The sequence below is a fragment of the Somniosus microcephalus genome, chromosome 2, assembly GCF_052327205.1.
Source record: "Somniosus microcephalus isolate GS21.2 chromosome 2, FLI_Smic_1.0, whole genome shotgun sequence".
Classification (NCBI taxonomy): Eukaryota; Metazoa; Chordata; class Chondrichthyes; order Squaliformes; family Somniosidae; genus Somniosus; species Somniosus microcephalus.
Window position 1 is genome coordinate 485,637 of NC_140988.1, and position 12,362 is coordinate 497,998.

At 51.0% G+C, this 12,362-nt stretch overlaps 1 protein-coding gene across 1 annotated transcript in view; it reads left to right on the top strand.

The window, feature by feature from the left end:
* Positions 1 to 1,132: 1,132 nt before the first annotated feature.
* LOC147122474 (complexin-1) overlaps positions 1,133 to 12,362 on the top strand; it is a 312,708-nt gene continuing 301,478 nt past the window's right edge. The window contains exon 1 of the mRNA XM_086005399.1: positions 1,133 to 1,243. The gene's annotated coding sequence lies outside the window, so the exon portion shown is untranslated. The remainder of the gene's footprint in view (positions 1,244 to 12,362) is intronic.

A 12,362-nucleotide genomic window follows, 5' to 3' on the forward strand; every position in this document is an offset into this window, starting at 1 on the left:
ATTTATAAAACATCTTTGGGTTTTGCTTGATTTTAGTCGCCAATATTTTTTCATGCCCTCTCTTTGCTTTCCTAATTTCCTTTTTAATTTCACCCCTGCACTTCCTGTACTCCTCTCGGCTTTCTGCAGTGTTTAGCTGTCGGTATCTGACATAAGTTATTGTGTCAGGTTATTGGGTTTGAAAATACGGTTTATAAATGAATGGACACGTATTTGGAAGATAGATTTCATCTTTGTAAAGTTGGAGGTGTTTAATTAACACGTTTGCTTTATATATAGGGACAAGGATATTGGGAGACCGATGTTGAAATTGTCAAATATTTCTTGAAAGTGTAAAGCAAGCGGAGAATGAGCCGATTCATCCCTAGAACAACCCGCAGGCTGGCCTGTCCGATGGGTGTCGGGCAGATCCTGAACCGACTGCCTTCTCACAGGCTCTTCTCAATTCATTCCCATTCTCAGTCCAGCTTCCAGTTATCTGATTTCACCGGATTTGCCATTTCCATTGGCTGTAAGCTTTGATTTCTCGCTGTTAGCGTCATATTCCTGCAATGGCTCTAACTTGCTCTGAAGCGGAGGTCCTGAATCCGCCTTCTCAACGCCGCCTCAGCCTTGACTCCCCGGACTCGCCGGCGCGGTGTTAAATCTGCAAACGGTCAGGAAATCTCAGCGCTTGGCGTCCCGTGTCCTAAAGCTTGGCTTCCATTATCACACCCTTTACTTTCTAAACACCACAATTATCTGTGGCAATAGTCACAAGCTCTGTATTCACAGTAGAACCTGCATGGAGCGGAATGACTGGTGTGTCTGCAGGGGAGGTTCACCCGCCTCTGAGCAATAGCTGAGCATTCTCAACAATTGCGATGCAGAAAAAGTCCACAACTAGTCATTCTCTGAAAGTGCATGGCACCTAATAAAAAAGCGCCAGCCAGATTTCTAGATTCCCATTACACTGAGAGAGCCGGCGGGATGCAGAGGAAGGCTGTCTTGTGAGTTAATAGCAAAGGAGTAATTTATGTTGAGTGGGGAGATGAGTTTGCTGAGTACGGATATGTGTATGTGCGGATTGGTGCAGGGGGAGGGGGCGGGAGGGGAGCTATTTTTAGAGTGTGAGTGCACAGCAGAGATGTGGTAGTACTGCCGAGACAGGGGGACGTGCAGGAGCCGGAGCCGGAGCGGGAGCTGTTCAATCAGCACTCACTCACTCACCCGCTCATCCACTGACTTCAACCAGCAAAGCCGGGTAAGGAACTCAAATCATCATCCGCACCCCTAGCTCCCGTAGAGGGACCGTGGCATTCAAGTTGTATTATTTTTTATTGTAACTAGACCATCATTAAAGGACGCACCTGGCCAGCAAGCTATTGTGAATGAAGGGTTAGTTTTGAGAAAAGGTGCTGTTTAGGACATGATGTAATCCCGGTTGAGTAAGTTTTCTGTGGGACTGATCGGTGCCCCAATGCAGGAACTTGGATTGATGTTCTTGGTGCTGGGTCGCTGCTGGACCAACACAACCTGGTGGCCATCAGGGCTCACATTTAGAAACCCGCGACTGTCACGCACGGTCACTTCTTATCTATTATTTCCGCCTTAAGTCCTTTCACCCCTTTGAAAACCAGGTCTGTAAACCGATGTAACGGGTAGAGGTTCAGGTGTCAAACTGGCTTTACTGTACTCGCAAGGGCCGGTTTGCGTTCGGCACGGAGCCGGGAGAGGGAGCAGGGGCATCCTGCCCGGGTGGTGCAAGAGTTGCTGGCGGTGTCGGCGGGATGTGTCGAGGACATCCCTGAGCGGCCCGGGGAAGAGCGGAGACTCCCAAGCCGCGGCTTTCAATGGCACACATGGCGAGCTTGGCTTGCACTGAAAGTCAGCGTCACTCCCGAGTCCTGCAAACCTGCCTCAAGGGCGCCGAGTCAAGTGATGAGCGAGCGGTGCCGAGAGCAGGGACGCTCATTGGAGGAGCCATCCCCTGCCCTTGCAGTCACATTGATGTGATGCTCGCAACCTGAAACTGTAAGATGCAAAAACCGCTCATTCACAGGGTCCCTTCATCAGAGAAATCCAGCGGGGCATGTTCCCTGTAGGTAGTCACCGCACATCTTTCAGCTGAAGCCCATTCACACGATGGCACGGGATGTGCTGATCTGGGTCGCCCCAGCAATCACTCAAACCCTGCGGAAGCGAAATTGCTCCTTGGCAAAGGCGACAGAAATGTGGTCCAGACAGGGGCAGGAGGCAGAGAGTGAAGTGAAAAGTGCTGATGGTTTGAAGGAGGCGAGCAGACAGGCGCCGCTGGAACGGCCATACATCAGCCCGGAGGTAGTGCGGGGAATGAAAGGCAGTCACAACTCCAGAAAACTCATTAAAAACTGTCGGCATGCTTCAAACACCCCTGTCCCCTTTTTAACCCCCTGCCCTCCCCGGTGAACTGCCCCTTGAAGCAGAAACACTAAGGAGTCAAAAACGCAGAGGCGGAGATAATGACAGACAGGAGTAAATGGATCCTCTGAAGCGAGAAGCATCGGTTAATACACAGCACAGGGGAGGCGGGACACTCTCCCACTTCCTCACTCCACAAAGGCGACAGGATAATTCCCCAACCAAAAACTACAAGGCGATAGAATCCTCTCCCAATCTCACACATCCCGGGGATAGAATCCTCTCCCAATCTCACACACTCCAGGGAGATAGAATCCTCTCCCAATCTCACACACTCCGGGGATAGAATCCTCTCCCAATCTCACACACTCCGGGGAGATAGAATCGTCTCCCAATCTCACACACTCCGGGGATAGAATCCTCTCCCAATCTCACACACTCCAGGGATAGAATCCTCTCCCAATCTCTCACACTCCAGAGCTAGAATCCTCTCCCAATCTCACACACTCCGGGGATAGAATCCTCTCCCAATCTCTCACACTCCAGGGCTAGAATCCTCTCCCAATCTCACACACTCCGGGGATAGAATCCTCTCCCAATCTCACACACTCCAGGGATAGAATCCTCTCCCAATCTCTCACACTCCAGGGCTAGAATCCTCTCCCAATCTCACACACTCCGGGGATAGAATCCTCTCCCAATCTCACACACTCCAGGGATAGAATCCTCTCCCAATCTCACACACTCCGGGGATAGAATCCTCTCCCAATCTCTCACACTCCAGGGCTAGAATCCTCTCCCAATCTCACACACTCCAGGGATAGAATCCTCTCCCAATCTCACACACTCCAGGGATAGAATCCTCTCCCAATCTCACACACTCCAGGGATAGAATCCTCTCCCAATCTCACACATTCTGGGAATAGAATCCTCTCCCAATCTCACACACTCCGGGGATAAAATCCTCTCCCAATCTCACACATTCCGGGGATAGAATCCTCTCCCAATCTCACACACTCCGGGGATAGAATCCCCTCCCAATCTCACACATTCCGGGGAGACAATCCTCTCCCAATCTCACACACTCTGGGGATAGAATCCTCTCCCAATCTCACACGCTCCGGGGATAGAATCCTCTCCCAATCTCACACACTCCGGGGAGACAGGGTGCTCCCCCATTCTCGTGAACCCCATGGATTGATCTACACTTCCAGTTACCTACATTTGTCCACAGCCAGCTTTTGATGCAATTGTGCAGATGTGATCTCATTCTCAGTTCATTAGACGTCAAGGCAAGTTCTGAACTTTTCTGCTTTGTCCTCGAACCCCACCACTGTTTTGGTTCTTTCCAGGAGGAGGCACAGGTGTTGCATTTCAGAGACTCGTCTCTTGGTTTAAGGGACAAATCTCCTGGTTTGGAGAAAAGATCTCCTGCTTTAGGTACCAGATTTCCTGGCTCAATGCCAAGGCTCCTGGTCTAAGGGACACATGTCCCAGCTCAAGGACAGATTTCATTGGGCCAGGGGATGAGCTCTTGGTCCAGGGTCAGATGTCCCATTTCAGGGCCCGGTCTCCCGGTTTGGTGTCACCAAACTCTGAATGTTTAAGGCATTTTGGGTTGTGAAACTTTAATGTGACTTCAAAGTTTCTTGTAATCAATGTGAACTCATTTTCAATTTGGGATGATGTGTCCTTGTATATTCTCTCGTTCAGATTATTTCTACATAAGAACATAAGAATTAGGAGCAGGAGTCGGCCATTCGGCCCCTTGAGCCTGCTCCGCCATTCATAAAGATCATGACTGATCTTCTGCCTCAACTCCACTTTCCCGCACTATCCCCAAATCCCTTGATTGGGGTTGGGGTTGGGGGTTGGGGTTGGGGTTGGGGGTTGGGGTTGGTGTTGGGGGTTGGGGTTGGGGGCTGGGGTTGGGGGTTGTGCTGGGGTTGGGGGCTGGGGGTTGGACTGGGGTGGGGTTAGAGCTGGGGTTGGGGCTGGGGTTGGTGTTGGGGTTGGGGCTGGGGTTGGTGTTGGGGGTTGGGGTTGGGGGTGGGGTTGGGTGTTGGGGGTTGGGGTTGGGGGTGGGGTTGGGGGTTGGGCTGGGGTTGGGGTTAGAGCTGGGGCTGGTGTTGGGGGTTGGGGTTGGTGTTGGGGTTTGGGGGTTGGGGTTGGGGGCTGGGGTTGGGGGTTGGGCTGGGGTTGATGTTAGAGCTGGGGTTGGGGTTGGGGTTGGGGGCTGGGGGCTGGGGGCTGAGGTTGGGGTTGGGGCTGGGGGTTGGGGGCTGGTGTTGGGTTTGGGGTTGGGGGCTGGGGGCTGGGGTTGGGGTTGGGGGTTGGGTTGGAGCTGGGGTTGGGGGTTGGGGTTGGGGTGGGGTTGAGGTTGGGGGTGGGTTTGGGGTTGGGGTTGGGGGTTGGGCTGGGGTTGGGGGTTGGGGTTGGGGGCTGGGGCTGGGGTTGGGGGTTGGGGGTTGGGTTGGGGCTGGGGTTGGGGGTTGGGGGCTGGGGGCTGGGGTTGGGGTTAGGGTTGGGGGTTGGGGGTTGGGTTGGGGCTGGGGTTGGGGGTTGAGGTTGGGGTTGGGGGTGGGTTTGGGGTTGGGGGTTGGGGTTGGTGGTGGGGTTGAGGTTGTGGGTGTGTTTGGAGTTGGGGTTGGGGGTTGGGGTTGGGGCTGGGGCTGGGGTTGGGGGTTGGGGTTGGGGTTGGGGGTGGGTTTGGGGTTGGGGGTTGGGTTGGGGTTGGTGGTGGGGTTGAGGTTGGGTGTGGGTTTGGGGTTGGGGGCTGGGGTTGGGGTTGGGGTTGGGTTTGGGGGTTGGGTTTGGGGCTGGGGTTGGGGTTGGGTTGGTGTTGGGGCTGGGGTTGGGGTTGGGGTTGGGGCTGGGGTTGGGGTTGGGGTTGGGTTTGGGGGTTGGGGTTGGCGCTGGGGTTGGGGTTGGGATTGGGGGTGGGGGTTGGATTTGAGGTTGGGGTTGGGGTTGGGTTTGGGGTTGGGGGCTGGGTTGGGGCTGGGGTTGGTGTTGTGTTGGGGTTGGGGCTGGGGTTGGGGTTGGGGTTGGGGTTGGGTTTGGGGGTTGGGTTTGGGGCTGGGGTTGGGGTTGGGTTGGTGTTGGGGCTGGGGTTGGGGTTGGGGTTGGGTTTGGGGGTTGGAGTTGGGGCTGGGTGTTGGTGTTGGGGTTGGGGTTGCGGCTGGGGTTGGGGTTAGGGTTGGGTTTGGGGGTTGGGGTTGGGTTGGTGTTGGGGCTGGGGGTTGGTGTTGGGGTTGGGGTTGGGTCTGGGTTTGGGGTTGGGGTTGGGGCTGGGGTTGGGGTTGGGTTGGTGTTGGGGCTGGGGGTTGGTGTTGGGGTTGGGTTTGGGGTTGGGGCTGGGGTTGGGTTTGGGTTGGTGTTGGGGCTGGGGGTTGGTGTTGGGGTTGGGGTTGGTCTTGGGTTGGCGTTGGGGTTGGGTTGGGGTTGGGTTGGGGTTGGGGTTGGGTTGGTTTTGGGGCTGGGGTTGGGGTTGGGTTTGGGGTTGGGGTTGGGGGCTGGGTTGGGGCTGGGGTTGGTGTTGTGTTGGGGTTGGGGCTGGGGTTGGGGTTGGGTTTGGGGTTGGGGTTGGGGGCTGGGTTGGGGCTGGGGTTGGTGTTGTGTTGGGGTTGGGGCTGGGGTTGGGGTTGGGTTGGGGTTGGGGGTTGGGGTTGGGTTTGGGGTTGGGGTTGGGTTGGGATGGGGTTGGGTTGGGGTTGGGGTTGGTGTTGTGTTGGGGTTGGGGTTGGGGTTGGGTTTGGGGTTGGGGTTGGGGTTGGGTTGGGGTGGGGGGTTGGTGTTGGTGTTGTGTTGGGGTTGGGGTTGGGGTTGGGTTGGGGTTGGGGTTGGGGTTGGGGTGGGGTTGGGGTTGGGGTGGGGTTGGGGTTGGGTTGGGGTTGGGGTTGGGGTTGGGGTTGGGTTGTGGTTGGGGTTGGGTTGGGGTTGGGGTTGGGGTTGGGTTGGGGGTTGGGGTTGGGTTTGGGGTTGGGGTTGGGGTTGGGTTTGGGGTTGGGGTTGGGGTTGGGGTTGGGGTTGGGGTTGGGGTGGAGTTGGGGTTGGGGGTTGGGGTTGGGTTTGGGGTTGGGGTTGGGGTTGGGTTTGGGGTTGGGGTTGGGTTTGGGGTTGGGGTTGGGTTTGGGGTTGGGGTTGGGGTTGGGGTTGGGGTGGGGTTGGGGTTGGGGTGGGGTTGGGGTTGTGTTGGGGTTGGGGCTGGGGTTGGGGTTGGGTTGGGGTTGGGGGTTGGGGTTGGGTTTGGGGTTGGGGTTGGGGTTGGTGTTGTGTTGGGGTTGGGGTTGGGGTTGGGTTTGGGGTTGGGGTTGGGGTTGGGTTGGGGTGGGGGGTTGGTGTTGGTGTTGTGTTGGGGTTGGGGTTGGTGTTGGTGTTGTGTTGGGGTTGGGGTTGGGGTTGGGGTTGGGGTGGGGTTGGGTTGTGGTTGGGGTTGGGTTGGGGTTGGGGTTGGGTTGGGATGGGTTGGGGGTTGGGGGTGGGGCTGGGTTGGGGGTTGGTGTTGGGTTTGGGGTTGGGGTTGGGTTGGGGCTGGTGTTGGATTGGGGTGGGTTTGGGGTTGGGGTTGGGGTTGGGGGTTAGGGTTGGGGGTGGCGTTGGGTTGGGGTAGGTTTGGGGTTGGGGGTTGGTGTTGGGGCTAGGTTTAGACAGAGCAAGCAAGGCTGGGAAATAATTGAGTAAGTAAATTGCTTCTATTTAAAAAGAGGATTACTGCTCGGAACTGATTTGAACTGTGCCAGTGACAGATGAACTAAATAACTTTACACACATTCTGCTGCCTTCCCAAAAGTGACTGCGGTGGAAGTTGCCCTCTGTGTGTTATTTCAATGCTTTTACCACTTCACTAGAAATAGCAAAGATAAGAAATCTTTCCGCTATGTTTAAAGCGCCGAACAAAAGGAACCAGAAGAAGCGTCCCCGCAGGTGTTGTGAGCTTCAGGACACGTCTCTCTCGTGATCTTTCATCCATGCTCTCATTAGTCAATCCATCTGTTCCTCCATCAGCCTTTTATAGTATCTGTAAACTGAAAAAACTTCCTGATGTTGGTAAACAAAAATAAAAGCTGTAGTTATACTGCACAGAACAGGTGAAAAGTGGGACTTTGAGCGAACGGGCTGTAGTTATACTGCCAGTTGCATCCGGGAGAGAGCATTGTGTATGCTTGCTTGCATTTTGATTTATAAAATAAAAAAGTTTGGACAAGGTGTGAAATTTAACAGCCCAAGTTATAGATGTTTAAATGTAATTAAACAAAGGCAGGGGTTGCTGCAGTGATCTGATAGTGTGAACATACAGAGCAAGGTTCGCTCATACACAGAGCGGCAGCGACACACCGTTCATTTATAATCCCAGGAGTGAACAGCCTCCAAACTATAACCCAGGATTCTAGATAGGCAACAAACTGCGAGCACAGGGACCAGCAAACGGAGCAGCCCTCCGCTTTACTGCACTTGGGAGTTGCATGGCTGAATTGACGACTGATCTGTACTGCACCAGAAAATACTTTGCTTTCACTGGACAGCAGCATAAGATAGTTCACAAGTGACAGCGCACTGCAGGGCCGAGAGCAGCGTGAGTGAGCGAAGAAATCAGGTGACTTTCACGCATATAAGTCAAATAAAGCTCATACCGCGTCCCCAGTGCTGCCATGTCCCATTCAAGGGTTGGTGCCGAGGTAAGTTTTGGAATGCAGCGTGTGGGGCAAACGTTGTCTTGATCTGACTCGCCATCAGTTGCCATTGCAGTTAATTAGAACATTCGCGTGTTGTTCATTTTACGCCAACACACACAGAACATTGCAGATTGGAACTTTGCTGAACTCCTCACTAAGGTCTTCAGGAGGTCTGTGTGTGTCTGGAAATTGTTTAGCGGCAGGCCTGATGTCCTGGAGGGTGCATCTTCCTCAAGCGTTGGCTCGCCCGTCTCCCCCCCCTCCCCCCCCGCATCCTGTACTGCTCCTCCATTCAAATTGCAAACAAGCGAATGCCCATTGGGGTTCCATAAGTAGATCTTCCTATTTGGCGGGTGGGGGGTGAAAAATGTCCTGGTCCTTGGGTTGCCAGAGACAAGGCCAGCTCTATCCAGGTGAAAAGTAAGTGAAAACATTCCCAAAGCTCCTGCGTAACCCCAGCAACCAATCCTGTCCAAGCTACATGCTCCTGAGCAAAGCACCGCCAGTATCGGCTGGTACTGGCACCAGACCACTGGCACCTTGTTAATGATCCTTCGTGCATTGGGGGCACAAACCATCAGTATCGGGCACTCCTGCACTGATCATCCTCATGGTCGTGTATGAGCTTCCAGTAGCATTGGTGAGGGACCACCCACCACATGAAAGGCCCCCGACTGCAACCAGGATCTCAGTGCAGCCGTTACAAGGGTGGAAACCCAACAGAAAGAGGCCCGACCCCGAATGCACCTCAGCATTGCCAGGATGTGGGATTGATGCCACAAACCCATTGCAGAATGCGTGTAAGTTTGGGGCCAGTGTTCTATGTTATTTGATGTGAGCAATGACCTTCTTCTTGAACTAGTGCGACTGTTGTGGTGATGGTGCTCCAATGAGGATGTGAGGTGGGGAATTCCTGTCACTGGGAAGAAGAATGAAATTGACAAGTTCACATGGGCAGTTTATATTATAAAAGTGGACATAGGAATTTATAATGGAGAAAGATGATAAAAAGTGTACACAGACATAGGATTTTCAATCTATTATAGATATAAATACTCAAGCGCTTCCTATGGGAATCCATGTAACTGTAAGTTCCTGAGGTTAATCAGAAGTGAGTACGTTGTTTGTAAGTATCTGGTCACAGGAATCCGGCAAAATGCGTCTGTCTCTCTATTTTCGGATTGATTTTCCTCTCCAGCAAGGTGTGCGATGTGGAGTGTGAGGAATGTGTGCTAGACGCAGGACTGCTATCTGTGTGTAACAGATGGTGCAGGATTTGGGTCCTACAGATAAATATATTTTGTAATAAATCTAATCTGCATATAATATTAGGTCCAATTAGTACATTTCGTTATTATGGGTTCCCTTTTAGAATTATTAACAAACCGGCTAATTTTCATAAAGGAAAGACTTCTAGGACTGGTTCTCTAACAGAACCTTCCTGATGTGGAGCCTCGCCTACCAGGAACACACGTTGGGAAATCGCAGACCCGCTCCCTGGAATTCTTGGGGAAGAACGTGGCCACCATCTCCTTAAATGCACTCCCAGCAGGTGATGTTCTGAGCCAGGAGTGTGCGTGTGGAAAACTGACCCTTATTTCTTTTCAGTTATGGTGATAGTCTATTTATTAATGTAATTGTGCAGTTATAGAGTGCTGCTACCTTGAGAGTCAGCATGCCGCATACCGCATTTCAAAATCAGGAGGGGTCTGGACAGAGTAGATAGAGAGAAACTGTTCCCATTGGCAGAAGGGTCGAGAACCAGAGGACACAGATTTAAGGTGATTGGCAAAAGAACCAAAGGCGACATGAGGAGAAACATTTTTATGCAGTGAGTGGTTAGGATTTGGATGGGCTGCCTGAAAGGGTGGTGGAGGCAGATTCGACCGTGGCTTTCAAGGGAATTGGAGAAGTACCTGAAGGGAAACAATTGCAGGGCTACGGGGAAAGGGCGGTGGGGTGGGATTAGCTGAAGTGCTCTTGCAGAGAGCTGGCAGGGGCTCGACGGGCTGAATGGCCTTCTACTGTGCTGTAACCACTCTATGATTCTATTCTATGATTTTATACCGCTCTTAAATCAGGGAAAGAGGGCCTCTGTACAAGTATTCTCAAATACACAGAGCTCTGCTCACCAGTACCTGAATGCAGATTTATTTTAATGTTATAGGCAGAAAGGAAAAGGAGGTGGGGTAGCTCTGTTAATAAAGGATGAGATCAGTGCAGTGATGAGAAATTATATCAGCTCAGAAGGTCAAGATGTAGAATCAGTTTGGGTGGAGATAAGAAATAGTAAGGGTAAGAAGTCACTGGTGGGAGTGGTCTACAGGCCCCCTAACAGTAGCTACACTGTAGGACAGAGTATAAATCAAGGAATATTAGGGGCTTGTAAGAAAGGTATTGAAATAGGGAACAACACCTCATCCACTCTGGTTCTCAACACCGGAGCGCCACAAGGCTGCTGCCTCAGCCCTTGGCTGTACTCTCTGTTTACACATGACTGTACAGCCATACACAGCAATAACCAGATTATCAAGTTTGCCGACGACACCACAGTAATTGGCCTGATAAGCAACGATGACGAGATGGAGTACAGAGATGAGATAATCCAGCTGATGAGATGCTGCAATGACAACAACCTTGCCCTGAATGTTGGCAAAACTAAGGAGCTCATCGTGGACTTCAGAAGCCACCGAGGGAACCATCGCCCCATCAGCATAGACGGGACACCAGTGGAAGTCGTCAGTTGCTTCCGATTCCTGGGGCTGCAGATTTCTGATGACCTGGCCTGGAACCATAATACTGAGGCTATGCTGAAGAAGGCACACCAGCGCCTTTACCCTCTACGGTGCCTGAGGAAATGCGGCATAAGCACACAGTGGCTTGTGAACTTTTACCGCAGCACCATAGAGAGTGTCCTGACAAGTGGTGTCAATGTGTGGTATGGTAACACCACTGCACAGAACAAGAAAGCCATCCAGAGAGTTGTGAATACAGCAGAAAAGATCATTGGGTATGCACTTCCGTCCATCGAGGAGATCTTCCAGACCAGGTGCCGGAACAAGGCTCGCTCCATCATCCAGGACCCCAATCACCCTGGGCACAAACTGTTCTCCCTCCTGCGGTCCGGACGTCAGTACCGCAGCATTTGAACCAGGACCAGCAGGTTTAAGAACAGTTTCTATCCACAGGCAGTGCGCCTACTGAACTGCTAACCGCACTGCCCCACATATTATAGTTATATGTTTATGTAAATATATATATTATACTCATATTACCATATATTTATCATATTACATTACTATTATTTCCAGTGGTAATTGAGGCTTTTTTGTACTATTCATCATATCTTGCAACTTGGACTGTTATTGCTATACTTTTTGCTTATTTGCTTATTGTTTTTATTTATACTTGTTTTTATTTTTTTGCTTTTATATTATATGCTTGTATTGTGGGAGTGAGTGGGGAGTAAGCATTCCATTGTACTAGTTACATATGGCAATAAAATGATCTTGAATCTTGAATCTTGATAATCAGGGGTGATTTTAACCTTCATATAGATTGGACAAATCAAATTGACAGGGGTAGTCTTGAGGACGAGTTCATAAAATGTATTCGGGATGGTTTCTTAGAACAATAGGTTGTGAAACCAACCAGGGAGAAGGCTATTTTAGATCTGGTAATGTGTAATGAGACAGGATTAATTAATGATCTCATAGAAAAGGATTCTCTAGGGAAGAGTGATCATAGCATGATAGAATTTCAAATTCAGTTTAAGAGTGAGAAACTTGGGTCTGAAACTAGTGTCCTAAACTTAAATAAAGGCAATTATAAAGGTATAAAGACGGAGTTGGCTAAAGTGGACTGGGAAAATAGAATAAAGGGTAAGATGGTAGATAAGCAGTGGCAGACATTTAAGGAGATATTTCATAACTCTCAGCAAAGATATATTCCAGTGAGAAAGAAAGACTCTACAAGAAGGATGAACTATCCGTGGCTAATTAAGGAAGTAAAGGATGGTGTCAAATTGAAAACAAAAGCATACAATGTTGCGAAGATTAGTGGTAGACCAGAGGATTGGGACATTTTTAGAAACCAGCAAAGGATGACTAAAAGAATAATAAAGAGGGAGAAAATAGCTTATGAGAGTAAACTAGCAAAAAATATAAAAATAGACAGTAAGAGCTTCTAGAGGTATATAAAAAGGAAGAGAGTAGCTAAAGTAAATGTTGGTCCCTTAGAGGATGAGACTGGGAATTAATAATGGGAAACAGGGAAATGGCGGAGACTTTGAACAAATATTTTGTATTA